This window comes from Balaenoptera ricei, chromosome 6, assembly GCF_028023285.1.
Source record: "Balaenoptera ricei isolate mBalRic1 chromosome 6, mBalRic1.hap2, whole genome shotgun sequence".
NCBI lineage: Eukaryota > Metazoa > Chordata > Mammalia > Artiodactyla > Balaenopteridae > Balaenoptera > Balaenoptera ricei.
In genome coordinates this window covers 75,714,195-75,728,610 of record NC_082644.1, presented here as the reverse complement: position 1 = coordinate 75,728,610, position 14,416 = coordinate 75,714,195, and the positions used below count along the sequence as shown (strand labels likewise).

The 14,416-nt window shown below is 40.1% G+C and overlaps 1 long non-coding RNA gene across 3 annotated transcripts in view; it reads left to right on the top strand.

The window, feature by feature from the left end:
* The first annotated feature begins 3,811 nt into the window (after nucleotides 1-3,811).
* The window catches only part of LOC132367859 (uncharacterized), a 121,334-nt gene continuing 110,729 nt past the window's right edge, over nucleotides 3,812-14,416 (top strand). For 2 of the 3 annotated variants that reach the window (XR_009503871.1, XR_009503870.1), the window contains exons 1-2: nucleotides 4,255-4,313; nucleotides 6,991-7,061. This is a non-coding gene — a long non-coding RNA (uncharacterized LOC132367859). Of the gene's footprint in view, nucleotides 4,081-4,254; nucleotides 4,314-6,990; nucleotides 7,062-14,416 lie in introns of those variants that run through there. The other variant, XR_009503869.1, reaches the window with a different exon arrangement.

Here is a 14,416-nt window from a genome sequence, read left to right as displayed (position 1 = left end):
TGGGACCATGATGAGTACTGGGAAAGAGTCATGCAGTTGCTGAGGGCAGATTTAGGTTTAAGTTTCCAGAGAGAAAGGTCCAAGCAGCGTGTATGCAGTTTTCATGTGGCCCAGCCCAGCTGACCCAGGCCGGCACTGGGGCAGGGCTGGGAATAAAGAGTGAGCCTAAAATCAGCATAACCACCATGTCATTTTCTAGCTCTGTTCCATTATGGGAGACGTTAAAATATTACAAAATTTCCTTCTCGCAGTGAACAGAAATTCTCTTCATTGGTATTGATTCGTTCTTCTAGAGCCTTCTTTGTGATGTGGGCTGAATTGTGTGTCCTCCCCCCCCACCCCCCCGCCCAGCAAATTCATATGTTGAAGTACTAATCTTCAGTACCTCAGAACATGGTATCTTCCTTGAAACTAGGGTCTTTAAAGAGGTAATTAAATTAAAATAAGGTTTTTAGAGTGACCCTAATCCAATCTGTCTGATGTCCTTGTAAGAAGAGGAAACTAGGACACAGACATACACAGAGGAAAGGCCATGTGAAGGTACAAGAAGAAGACCATCCATAAGTCAAGGAGAGAACCCTCAGTGAGACCTGCTAACTCCTTGATCTTGGATTTCTAGCCTCTAAAATTGTGAGAAAATAAATTTCTATTGTTTAAGGCACCTAGTCTGTGGTACTAGCAGACTAATACATTGAATGCCACCTATCAACCTTCACATATGAGTAGACAACTATCATCTCTTCTGTTCACCTGTTAAATATCTCCTCTCCTCTCACACAGTTTGGTTTACTAACTGGGTACCATCTCTGGTATATTTAATTTTTTAAGTATGTATAGGTTTTCCGAATGTTTCTATTTATTGGTTCAGCAATTCTACCTCCAGGAATTTTCTGTACTAAGGAAATCATTCTACAGAAGCACAGTGCTTTATGCACAAAGATTTGCATCCCAGTGATGCATTTTATTTTCTTCAGCTTAGAAAAATGGTCTATATGTATACTACTTTACTTAATTTTTTTTTTAAGGATTTTTTAAAAAATTTATTTATTTATTCATTTATGGCTGTGTTGGGTCTTCGTTTCTGTGCGAGGGCTTTCTCTAGTTGTGGCAAGCGGGGGCCACTGTTCATCGCGGTGCGCGGGCCTCTCACTATCACGGCCTCTCTTGTTGCGGAGCACAGGCTCCAGACGCGCAGGCTCAGCAATTGTGGCTCACAGGCCCAGTTGCTCCGCGGCATGTGGGATCTTCCCAGACCAGGGCTCGAACCCGCGTCTCCTGCATTGGCAGGCAGATTCTCAACAACTGCCACCAAGGAAGCTCCTACTTTACTTATTTTACAAAAAAAATTTTAACCCAAAGTACACGTCTGGCGAAATTTTCAAAAAATACGAAAATTTGTAAGTAAAAAGTAAAAATCTCCCCTTACGTTTCCCACAAACGCACTCTCCAGAGATAACTATGGGAGTGTATCAACTTCACTTATGATTATAAACATATACTCACACATATCTTTAAACAGAAATGGGAAAACTATTGTACATAATATTAGAATTTTTTCACTTATGATAGCATGGAGAGCTTCGTATGGTAATTCAATTCCTCATCCTTCCTTCGCTCACTGCCTTCATAACTCCTGTCCAGCTTTAAAGAGTCTGGTTTTTGTCTTCCTCTTCTTCCCTAGTGCTCTAAGTGTCCTTTCTTTAGGCGCTTATAGTGTCCTGAGCACAGTTAATTACCTTGCCCAACATATATGACCATAGTTAAGAATAATGGCTCTAGAAGTCAAACTGCCAGGGTTTGAATCCTAGTGTTTTCATTTCCTATGGCTGCTATAACAAGTTATCACAAACTTATTCTGGGGATTAGGAGGTGGACATCTTCAAGGAGTTATTATTCTACCTAGAAATACCATCTTGTTAGCGAGATGTGCCTCAGTCTTTGACAGCTATTGAAAGAGTAGAGAGATTGTCCCTACTCATAAGGTTGCTAAGAGAATTCAGTGAGTTCATTCATGTGAATAGTGCCTGGAACACAGTCTATGTTCAGTAATGTTAGCTATTATAACCATACAGTTATCTATGTGCCTTATTTTCCCTATACTAGACTGCTAGTTCCTTGAAGAAAAGAACAGTATTATATATTATGTGCTCAATAAATGTTTGTTAAACTGAATTGCTACACCTAAAAGACTATTATTTAGCCAGTAAAAATGACAGAGAATTTGAAATGTTATGAAAAACATCATCATATTTTGTTGTCATATTAAGTGACAAATGCAAAATAAAATATGCATAGACAATCACAGCTGTTTTAAATGTGCAGAACTAAAAATTATACATAAAAATACACTGGGAGGAAATATGCCCAAATGTTAACAGTTGGTGGTCTTGGAATGGTGGAATGATGGGTAATTTTTTTATTCCTATTTTTACTTTCAGACTTTATTGAGATTTATTTTTAAGATGTAAAAATAATTTACATCTGATTTACACACACATGCACATGCACGCTCACACACGCACACGCACGCTCACACACACCTCTTGCTTGTTAAACATTAGAGGTGACATTATACAGAGTCAGGACTCAGGTTTTGAGTTACTACCTGGGTTACAGTTCTGGTCCATCATTTAAGAGCCCTGAGTGCATGGAGGCAAGCTGCTGTTGTGAATGTTGTTATTGCTGTAGTTGTGTTTCTGCTTCACTGCCCTCACCTGAGAGCCAAGGAGAGTGATCCTCCACCCAGAGGGCTGCAGTGGTTCCAGTGAGATAATGCATGAAAACTCCCAGCACGTCACTTGACACACAACAGACCCTGAATAAATGTTAGCTACTCTTCCCAGGGTTATGATTCCTGAGAGGATGATGCTGATCCGATCACACATTTAAAGAGTAATAAAGAGACATTTGTTCAGAGGAGGGAAGCAGAGAAAACTGAGAACAAAACCAGCTTGCTGGATCTCAGGATCTATAAGACTTATTTCATTTAAACCCCTCTTGTGTAAGGATGTACCAAATCTGATACTACAAGAATGTTTTTCAAACATTCTGTTTTTAGCAACAGAAATCCCCCCACCCCCCAAATCTCATGCAGGTCCCCCAGATTTAAAACAGATCAAAACCACTGCTCTGGTAAAATGGGGGTCAGGTCATGTGTTCTGAGCTCTACGTTGCTCTTACAGAGCTGAGGCTTCTCAGAGAATAATGTGGAAAATGCTCTTCCAGCATAAACCTAACTGATTCACAAATGGTACCTTGCCAGCTTCTTCTGGGAGAGGGGACATGGTGTCCCGGGTACTCTTGTGGTGTGAGGGGTAGCAGGAGGCAGAGGGTGCATTAGGAACAGCTGCACCCAGGCTCCTGAACTAGTTGGCAGGGCATTTATGCATGTCTCAAGCCTGTTCCTTAGGAGCTGTGCCCTTATTTGAGCCAGAACTACACAAAGGCATTGTCTTCAAACACTGGGGCTCCTCTTTCTTGACGGGCCCTTGTTTACCCATTCATCAGCAGGTGGTGGCTGGAACATTCCCCTTTGATTTTGTGGCTCAGGAGCAGCGGGCTAAAACCTAAGCTGAATAAACATCATATCATTTGGCACTGGCAGCATTCCTGGTAGCCCGGGTCAGGCGAGGTTTAAGGAGGATTAGGTTTAGATTAGAAAAGGGGCTGAGTTATTTTTTTCCCCTGTGGTCTCTCTTAAGTGCCTTAGGGTTTTGTAAGAGGAAAGTGGGCTGAGAGCCTGGGCTCATTTGCTCCAGAAATAAAAGTGGTGAGCTCGGTGTTCTTTTCTGGAAGACAGGGGTATGTTCTTCTCCCGAATATGGTTTCTCCCATGAGGGTCAAGAGCTCTTCGAATTTGCTCAAAGCTCTAGACCTTTTCTCTAGAAACCTGTGGGCCTTTGTGCGCGCGCGCCCACGTGGACGCACACACGGGCACGCCCACACCGGTGCGTGGACGCACACACGGGCACGCGCACACACAATTTGACTTCTTCCCGGGGATTCCTGAAACACTCAGGCTAGAGGAATTTTAAGAGCCTACACAACTCACTGATGGGAGAGACCTCACTCTTCTCCAAGGTGAGCCTTGAGGGGTGGCGTGTTGCCCCGCCTGGTTGTCCTCCCCAGAGTGGCTCCTCGGTGACCACTGGCCATGCGGCATGGCGAGCCCTTGCTGTCACAACGCCAGGTTTCCTTGGCAGTCCGGCCTTGGAGAGGCCGGCCAGGGGCTCTGGCACTTGCTCTTGTTTATAGCACAGAGGCTTGCTCCACTCCCTGGCGACGGCTTGCAAACCCACACTAGTGACACACAGGTTAGTGGGTAGTGGGGGAGGGGAGCAGTACCGCGGCGAACACCTTTTGAAGGCACACCTTCTCCTTAGGTCCCCGGGAAGATTGTCCTTTCACCCCGGCGTCTGCCAGCTCCGGCTTTGCTTCTGGGGCAATTGTGGTTGGCTCTGCCCTCCAGGGAAAGAAACTGCAGACTGAATTTTTCCTCTTTGTTCTTCTCTTTCTCAGTGGCGTCCTCCCCACCACCAGCATTTTTTTTTTTTAAGGGTGAGACTAACATGTTTTTTTCTCAAATAAATGGATGCTCCACTTACAGTTAAACACCAAAGTGCCCAGGCTGCCGTTTACTTGTTGTGTAACAGGGAGCAAGTCTCTTAACCTCTCTGAGCCTCAGTTTTAACCAGGGATTAAAACAATACCTGCGGTATGGGGCAGTCATGAAAAATCAACGTGGGATAAGTTATTAGCAATTCTCTCACTCTAAGTGAATATTTGGGAATGGCTTACCCTTAATGTTATAAGCAGATTCTTATCCTCCAATGGAACATGATTTTCTCTCTAGAAACAACCTTCTAGAGCCTGAAACGCAAGCCTAGGCTTTCTCTAATTTCGCACAGGGAATTTCCATTTGCCACTTCTAGGATGAGCAACTACTCAGGTGACATCATTTTAGGGGCTGCTGAAGATTCGAATCCCAAATAGTACTCTTAGCGTGAAGGTAAGGGAACTTAGTGGTCCAACCTAGTCTACTGTGTAATAAATATATTTTAAAACATTCAAACTCTGCTTTTCATTTTTACACCACTGTCATGTAAGTGGAGAAGACCATTCTGGTTTCTGTAAGAGTTAACATTTGAGCACTTTCCATGTCCTAGTAGATGTCCTAAGCACTTTAACTAGTTTAATCCTTGCCATAACACTCCAAATAAGTCCTATTATTATCATTTTATAAATGGAAACAGAGGCTCAGAGAGGTTAAGTAAATGGTCCAGGGTCACAGAGCTTGTAAGTATCAGAACTGGTGGTAAATCTTCAGCCTCCTGCTGCTTTGATCTCTCCAAATTTTTATGAGAATGTGTTGCCTCGCCTTACACTCCCTAAAATAATAATTTTCAGTTGAGAAGTTCATCCTTGCTCTCTTTGATAGGCCTGACAGTCTCCGCCTAGCAAAAATCTCAGATGGCTTAACGCTGTCCAGAGCTTCAGATTTATTAACGCAGCCTTCACATTGTTTGTAAAGCTACTGGATAATTTATTTTTTAACCTCCATGCTGAAGAAAATTATGTAAGTGCACACATGCTTCAGTGCTCATCAGTAAGGGGGGAAGAAGTAATAGTGTTTGTTTATATCATCCAAAATGTTTGCTACTAAACATAAGAAATAGTTGTGAAAGCCATACACAGACTCAGGTGGTGGAGCTTATAGAACTTACAATATGATCGCCAGCTTATCCTCTCATTTTTCTTGAGCAAGTTTTGGATATGAACTAAACTTCTTTATGTGATTTTTTTTCTGATTATAAAAGTGATATATGTCCCTTGTAGGAAATTCAGAAAATATGGAAGAGTATAAAGAAGCCAGTAAAATAGGGCTAAATTTCTTAGTGTGTGATCTGGGCCCAGAACCAAAGCTCTTTTGGGTTTAGTGAATACCTGTGCAGTTATTTTTGTGAAGAACTACAGAGAAAAGCCCTTTGATTCTAGGGCAATTTTAAGGTATTTTACCATAAGTCATTTTAAAGCAATCAAGTGAGAAAAAAGAAAATTTTCTCTGCTTCTCATTGTTACAGATGAGTCTGTAGAGAATTGTTGAATGGGGGGAAAAGTAAGCTTATCACATCCCCAAGTGCTGTGTATAATATGGCAGACTGGATTCTTGCTTTCTTTAAACATCCAAAATGATCTGGAATCTTGAGTTTCCAAAGCTGTGAGTTAAAAATATTTAACTAGAAATGTGATTTCCTGCTCTCCATTTCTCCCCATTTTCCTTCCTATTTATAAAAGATTAAAACACTATACTTTAAAAAAGAAAATTCACGAAAATCAAGTTTTCCATATTTGCAGTACTTAATATTTACATCTTACCTGAATATGAGTCAAAGAATGAGTTACCCCCACATATATTTCTCTCTCACTATACTGGCCGTCAAATATTTTAAAATATTTAAAAGTTATTTTTATGCACTGCCTGCACATGAACACATAATAGAAAAAGATCAGGCCATTTACTTATCCATGTTCTCAGATCAACTATCCTGAACTGATACTGTGTGTTCAGAATGTCTCCAGTGGTATATAAAAAATTAGGTAGATTGGAACCTTATTTTCTTCTTTGGTAGAGAGGAGTTGATTTCATTCTAAACAGCATCGCTTCCCATGTTGTCTATAGGCCTGGGTCCTGTAAAGCAATTAGTGTTTTCAAATTTACAGTACACAATTTCAGAGGCATTACTTGCTTGTGTAATCGCTTACTTATGTAATATTTATTTACTTATCACTTCACTTCATCTGAGAGCCTCAATGTGATTTGTAAATATTAACATATTGTAATTATGTTTCATCACAAGGAAAATATGATGTACAGTCATTAGTAGTTTTATACCATTATTAGCTTTGTAGTTGACCTAGAAAGCTGACATTTAGATTTGTGGTTGTGGCTTCTCTCTAACTTATAGTAAATCGTTCTTCTCTTTGTGTCAGTGATTTGCTACCATGTATTGAAAGAAGTCGGGATGATGCCACATTCCCAAGGGATACCAGAAGAACTCAATGTAAGTTTACTCTTTCTACTATAAGATTTTCAGTGTTTTGCCCTTAAGATGTTAGGAACATCTTTAACTAAGCACATGAGATTTAGGGTCTTCTAAATAACTGATATCACACTTCCTAGAGTGACCTTTGAAAACCAGCCAAACAAACAACCAAAAAGCTTAGTATTATCAGCACCGCATTCACCAGGATGCAAAACAATAAACGAGCAAACCAACGTTACTATGACACCTAGTTAGTCTGTCTGGGCTTGTGACCCTTCCCCTTTGCCTTTCCCTCTGAACCCTCTGAACGTTTTGCCCTTTTTCTTCCGAACTTCTTAGGATGGTGGAGCCCCATGTTGTGAATTATGATTTATAATCTCTTGTCTTGCGTTTATGACATTCTGCTTCTTTCCAACATGATTTATTGCTGACCTTGTTTTTAACATTTGGACATAATGCTTTTATATTTCAAAGCTGAACATTGATCTTTGTGTTTTATGTTTGGTTAATCTTGAGCAATGGATCTGGAGAACCACAGATGAGAAGCAGTAACAACAAAAAAAAAAGGTCCCAGAAATGCAGTAGTAGCTGCTATGGTTCAACAGCAGGGATGTGAAAGCTGCGATGCACACAGCCACGCAGAGTAGGAACTTGTTTGGACTGTAAATCTGAGTAACTCCCTGACCCAGTAATACTTTCCAGGGCCTCTGAGTCTAGGATAAGGATCATCTTTGACTTTATAGTGACTAACAATGTCTGCTTTTCCAAAAGAATGACGAAGGATGGAAGGGGAAGGCACTATTATCTACTTTTAATTATACATTTTTCCTAGCAATATGCTAATTTAATAAACAAATACCTGAATATAGCTCAACATGTCAATAATATTAGTCATGTGCATGTTAGCATGTTTAAATGTTGATAACTTTATCATTCTAGCCATTTGGGTTTGCAAACTTATAATACAGATGTGCCCCCATGAGGACATACTGAGATGGTCTTCTCAAATTTTTCAATTTTACACTTAAATTAATATTAAAAGAAGTAATTACATTATAAAATTAGTTTCCCAAAAGGCTTCTGAGTCCAGGTTCTTACTGTCCTGGAAGGTGGCAATTATTGGTCTTGGATCTTAGACACTGTAATTTTCATTAAGGCTAATTCTTTTAATTGCTTGGTGATCCATCCTTACACTGAATAACCCACTTTCTAGGATACCTTCTTTATAAGTAATAGAAGTTCCTATTGAAGCAATCTAAGACTGGCATTTTATAAATTATTATTATTCTTGGGCAGTCCTCAGTAGAAGTAAAGTGACCGTTTTTCTTCCTTTGTTCCTTCCTTCCTGATTTACACTCTAGTTAAGAGGAAATATTTGAATCCTGTACAGAAACCATGTGGCTAGCAAGTCAGTATTCTGTTACCAAAGCTTATGTCTTATCTTTACCTGGTTGGAGATCCACCGAACTCTACCAGATAAGGGCCTCTGAAGAATATCTTTTGGAAAAAGCACAAGCATTAGATTTAGATGCATCCCTATCAAAATATGTCTCTTCCATGTAACTTACCATGTGACCTTGGACAAGTTAACACACGTGTAAAAGGAAGAAAACAATAGCAAACTCGTAGAAGGATTAAATTAGCTAAAAGTATAAGTTAAGTACCTAAAATTATGCTTTCTCCTTGCTAGACACTCTGTACATAGACCTGAGGTAGTGAACTAATCTGTAAAATGTTCTTAAAACTCTCATTAAATCTCCTTTCTCATAATTCTCTGCAGAAGCTTATGAAAAACAGTAAGCTTTTCCTTATGTAAGAATAATCCCACCTTTCAAAAAGAAAATTGCCACTTTCTCTGTACCAACAGTTATTCCTTATTCATCTTACTTGTACAATCAGAGAAGTATACAATGATTGAAACAGATGAAGAGAAATCAAGAGCTGTCCTTACTCAGGTTGGCCACAGTTGACAATGAAATTTCAAAGAGGAATAATATTGTAAGCAGAATGAATTAGAAGATTGAACTGCAAAAGATCTAGAAAGATAAGAAGCCATATAGATACAGCATCTAAAAAATGTAAGATGAAATTCAAGCAAGGTGTTCTAATGTATTGGAAAATGGAAGGGGTTGCTGGACCAACCCCTTGAATCACTTAACCTTAGAAGTAATTATGAAGGAAAAATCCATTCGAAGAAGATAAGTTCAAAAGAGGCACTGAAAAAAATGTGATTAATCCTATCAAAAACAGTTGGTAGGGGGGATCACAATAATAATAAGACCTAACCATTTCACGAAGACCTTTTGTGCGTGCCATCTCTGTTTCTCAGAGCAGCCTTGGAAGAGGGGAACCTCACTTATTATTTTACAGATGTGGAACTGAAGCTCAGGCACAAGCAAGTGACTTGCCCAAAGTCATATAGGTAGTACAGGACTCAAAGTCCATTATAATCTGCTCTGAGGGAAAATCTGATGTGTTTGTTTCACTAAGGACTAATGACTTTGATTAACTCTATTTCTGATAGAAGACAAACTATTTTTCTGCCTTGAATATGTTAACCTGAATAATTTAGGAAAATATTTAGAAGCCTTAATTATAGACATTATCTTTCAGGTTATCTTCAGCCTCTAAATGTTTATGTAAATATACTAAGTTTCTGAGGGGTATATATGTCCCAAAAGAGACTTCAGACAAACACAACTGTATTAATACCAACTAAGACTTAAGCCCAAACCCATATTGGATTTCCTATCCTGGTGACCTCAGCTAAGCTATGTCTTCACCTCTGGGTGAATAAGGCTTAGTATAAAGGCAGACCGAAGATAAGAGGCTTGATTGCACTCCAAATCACACTGGACATTTGTTGGTCATCTTGCAGAAAATTAAAAAATAAAATTAACTGAAGTGTAATAACACGTATATGGTAAAATACACAAACCTTAAGTGTACTTCTTGAAGTTTTACATGTGTATACACCCATGTAGATTACTACCATCAAGACATGGAACATTTCTGGCGCCTGCAGGCCTTTTTAGAGTATCTGTAAAAATGAGCTCTCCTTCTCTAAACTATCAATGGGTAGAAAGATGGTCTTTGTCTACAGACTTAATTGAGCAGGTAATTATTTTAAAACTGCAGGGAGTCCTCAGATATTCAGAGGGATGCCTAAGCTGACTGTGGGGGTGCATCAGGCGTTTACTGGATCTTGATGTTTCCGGCTGTTGCTCTGTGATGTTTCACCTTTCCGTGTCTCTCGTAACTGGTTTCCTTCTGAGGAGCCAGTCACTCCTTCCATGTGGTTTGGACATTTCTTTCCTTTTTTTTTTGGCCGAGCTGTGGGGCTTGTGGGATCTTAGTTCCCCCAATCAGGGATCGAAGCCGGACCCTCAGCAGTGAAAGTAGTCCTAACCATTGGACCGCCAGGGAATTCCCTTTCCACGTGGTTTGAATCAGACTAATCCTACCCCTGGAGCTCCCGGGTTGGATGAGGGGAAGTAGGCTTAAGCCAATGAGTACACTGCATTCCCCTACCCACAGTGATAGGCTGAGGGATCGGCACGTGATTCACTTGGGCCAGTGCAATGCAGTGAGACTGCTGAGACTTCCGGGGTTGAGGCAGGCTCACCCTTTCAGTTGGTGTTGAATGCTGAAACATGTGAAAAGTTAGTACAGTAATCTTGCAACAATGAGCAAAAGATACATGAGAGAGAGTCAGTACTAGGGAGAATGGAGCCGACGGACTGAAAGAAGGAAAGCTGATCTGCAAGCAGGGCAGAGTTCCCATATCCAACCATACCTGAAATAAGTTCTCGTCCTGGACTTTTATTATAAGACTCAACAGATTCTCTTGCATAAACCAGTTTGAATTGGGTTTTCTGTCACTTGCAGTCAAAATGACCTAATACGTGTCTGTTAGGGCTGAATTATTCTCTATAAGAGAATGAGGGGATTTTTTTTCTTCTTTTAAAAGAGAGTGCGCACACAGGGAGGGAGGAATGAAGAGAGGGAGGCTGGAGTGCTAATTGTTGCAGAAAAGGATGGAAGACGTTTTTAAAAAGCAAGGATGACGAATATCATATGCATGTTTTTGCAATCTTCGTAAAGTAACTTTCATCTTTTCAAAACTCTAGTAAAGTTGGCTACATACAAGAATGCCTTGTGTGGACTGTATGTGTGTGAGAGAGAGGGAGGGAGGGAGGAAGGAAGACTGGGTTCTACATTGTATCGACATGGTACGAAATAAGGAAAACAGGAGGTGATGAGAAGATCAGTTCCCAACTCAACAAATTCAACAGAATAGGAACTTGGAGTCAGAGCTGACACAGAATATAAGCCCTCCAGAAATTGGTAGAATTGTTGAGGAATGCCTTGGACTTTCCACATGGGATAAAGGGTTGAGCCTATCTCCCCTGGATCTTAAGGGGTAAGATGACACCAACTAATTATAGCTTACATTATTCCTAAGTCTATTTGTTTGACAATAACATTACTTACTAGTAATAATTTTCTTTTTTTTTTTTTTAAGTTTTATTTTTTATTTATTTTTTATTTTATGGCTGTGTTGGGTCTTCGTTTCTGTGCGAGGGCTTTCTCTAGTTGCGGCAAGTGGGGGCCACTCTTCATCGCGGTGCGCGGGCCTCTCATTATCGCGGCCTCTCTTGTTGCGGAGCACAGGCTCCAGATGCGCAGGCTCAGTAATTGTGGCTCACGGGCCTAGTTGCTCCGCGGCATGTGGGATCTTCCCAGACCAGGGCTCGAACCCGTGTCCCCCGCATTGGCAGGCAGACTCTCAACCACTGCGCCACCAGGGAAGCCCAATAATTTTCTTAACTAATTCTAACTTTGGATCAATTAAACAAATCCAAAAGGCTAACATAAAATTCTGTGTGCAGAGTGAAAAACAGATAATGGGAAGACATTTTCCAAACATTTCTTGAAATAAGGAATTTTAAAATCAACAAACTATTCACTTCACTGCTTTGCAAAGTCAGTTTCCCCAACCCCAAACGTACCCAAAGGGAAACAATATGCAGGCAGTTCCCAGTGTTTAATGTAGCTGCCTGTGCATAATGCTAGCCCCAAATGAATTTAACTCACTTGCAGTCCCCTGAAGTTACTAGTTAGCCCCAAATAAGGTATTTACCACTTATTGTGAGTAATAATACTTACCACCCCACCCTACCCTGGAGCTTCTTCTGTTCAGTGAACATGCATTAAATTGTAACTGTATTTGATTTTCAGCAAGTATAGAGTAGTATAAATAGTATAAAGTAGGCAGTATCTACACCCTCAGAAATTCCATGTGGAAATCATACATATATATGATTAACACATCCTCCACTGGCTAATTACAACTGCAAGAAAGTGATAGTATGTCGTATAAGGTAAGGAAAAGGGAAGACCAGATATTGCATGTTGGTTCTCCAGGAAATGGACTCTGAGGTGGAAATTAGTATGCAAATTGTTTATTAGGGAGTGCTTTAAGGATCAAAACTTGTAGAAGGAAGGGAACAGGAAGGAAGCGGGATTAAGAAAGGAAATCATTAGTGTTGTAATGTTGTCTAAATCGAGGTCTAGGGGACCCCACAGGGAGCACTGAAGCCGGGATGGCTTTTCAGAGTTGTTCTTATTTGAGAGGAGGAAGCATGGACCAATCATTGGATGTTGGCTGCCCCAGGAAGGGATGTGACATTGGGTGGAACAGCCCTGAGGACCATCAGTTGACATCCTTCCCAGAAACAGCTAGACAAATAAATCCTTCAGTCCTAGAAGGGGGATCTGTGGCATGACACACAGCATCCATACCACCAGAAATTATTTAAGGTTTTGAAATTCAATTAATCTAGTTATGCTCTAGACATATTAAACCCCCAGGGCTTTTGGGGGGTCAGAGTGACTCTCCTGGACAGATTCTCCTTGAGCACTAAGCTTCTTCATTCTTAGCCACCTTATTAATCCATCTAATAAGAACATTTTCCCAGAGGGGGGAACATGTTAGCCACAAGATAACCTTGCTTGGGATAAGAAAGAAATTACTGACATTAGAGCAAAGTGGTTTGGAGTTGATTCTGGAGTCAGACAGAGTGATAGTCCTGTCACTGGAGTAGTCTAAAAGCTTTGCATACTGTTAACTTACTTAGATCTTTGCGTGTATGGGGGCACCAAATGGTTGATAATGTCTGTCATGGGAAGGCAGCTGAGATGCTGCTCAGTTCCTACTATTTGCAACTTAATCATGTGCTGTCAATGAAGAGAGAAAGTAACCAAGCTTGTGAAGATGCCCTGAGTTCAGTGCTGTTAGCTACCAGCTGTGACTTCATATTTTCAAGTGCATTATTAATGTTTGGTTGACTATCTGCAGACACGCAAGAAACATGGAAATAACTGCTGCATCTACTGATTTCACCGACGTGGCTGGAATGTGTCCCATTTCAGGATAATGGGAATGGGCTGTCTGCATTACTGCTCAATTAATTAATTAACATAATGGTCCCATTATGTATTATAATGGTCACATTATAAAGGCCAGCACCTCACAAATGATTGGCTTTGTGTAGCAGAAGCGAGTGAAAATAATACAGGAGAGACGGTTGTGGCTAGGCCCTGTGCTAATTCAATTCATAATCACTTAAAAAGTAAGAAACATCAAATGCTCTTAATCAGAGATTTTCTCTTCATTAGAGAAATATGCCTTGCCATATTTTTGTCTGAGAACCACTGTGGAGTTACAGGGAGTTTAGGGACAGCTCTGAGCAAAGTTAATCATAGCCTGCTTATTTGATTATAGTATGCTTTCTGTTTGCTTGTCATGTGAGTAGAGAGAGCTTCAACTGCCTGACACAAAAGGACTGGACGTGCCAGAGAATTATGTATTGTGTTATTTGTTAAACTTTAGAAATGAGACCAAGGCTTAATGCTGAAAACCTCTAATCAGCATTGGATTGTTCAGACTCAAAGCTGTTTTTTTAATAATAGCAGATAGTAGGATGGAGGTATCTTCCATTTGCAAGTTACATAGAAACATTGTAATTGAAAGCTCATTAAAATTTTCCCAGGTAGAGTTAAAAATTAATAATAACTTGATGACTTTACTGAAAAAAGAGGAAAAACTATTTGTTAAACTTTTTGAGTTGCTAGAAGCATCTCTGTCCCCAATGAACATTGGGTGGGTAGCAACACAAAGTAACTCACCCTAATTTATTACATTCTTCATACTAATAGATAAATAACATCTAAGAAAAAAACAAGATTATTTTAGCTACCACACTAATAATTGTAATTTGCCAAGGTAAGGTGAAAAAACACTTCTTTTGTCCTGCAAATGTTGATAACATTCAGATGTTATCAAAATCTGAATAGAGTACACAGGAATT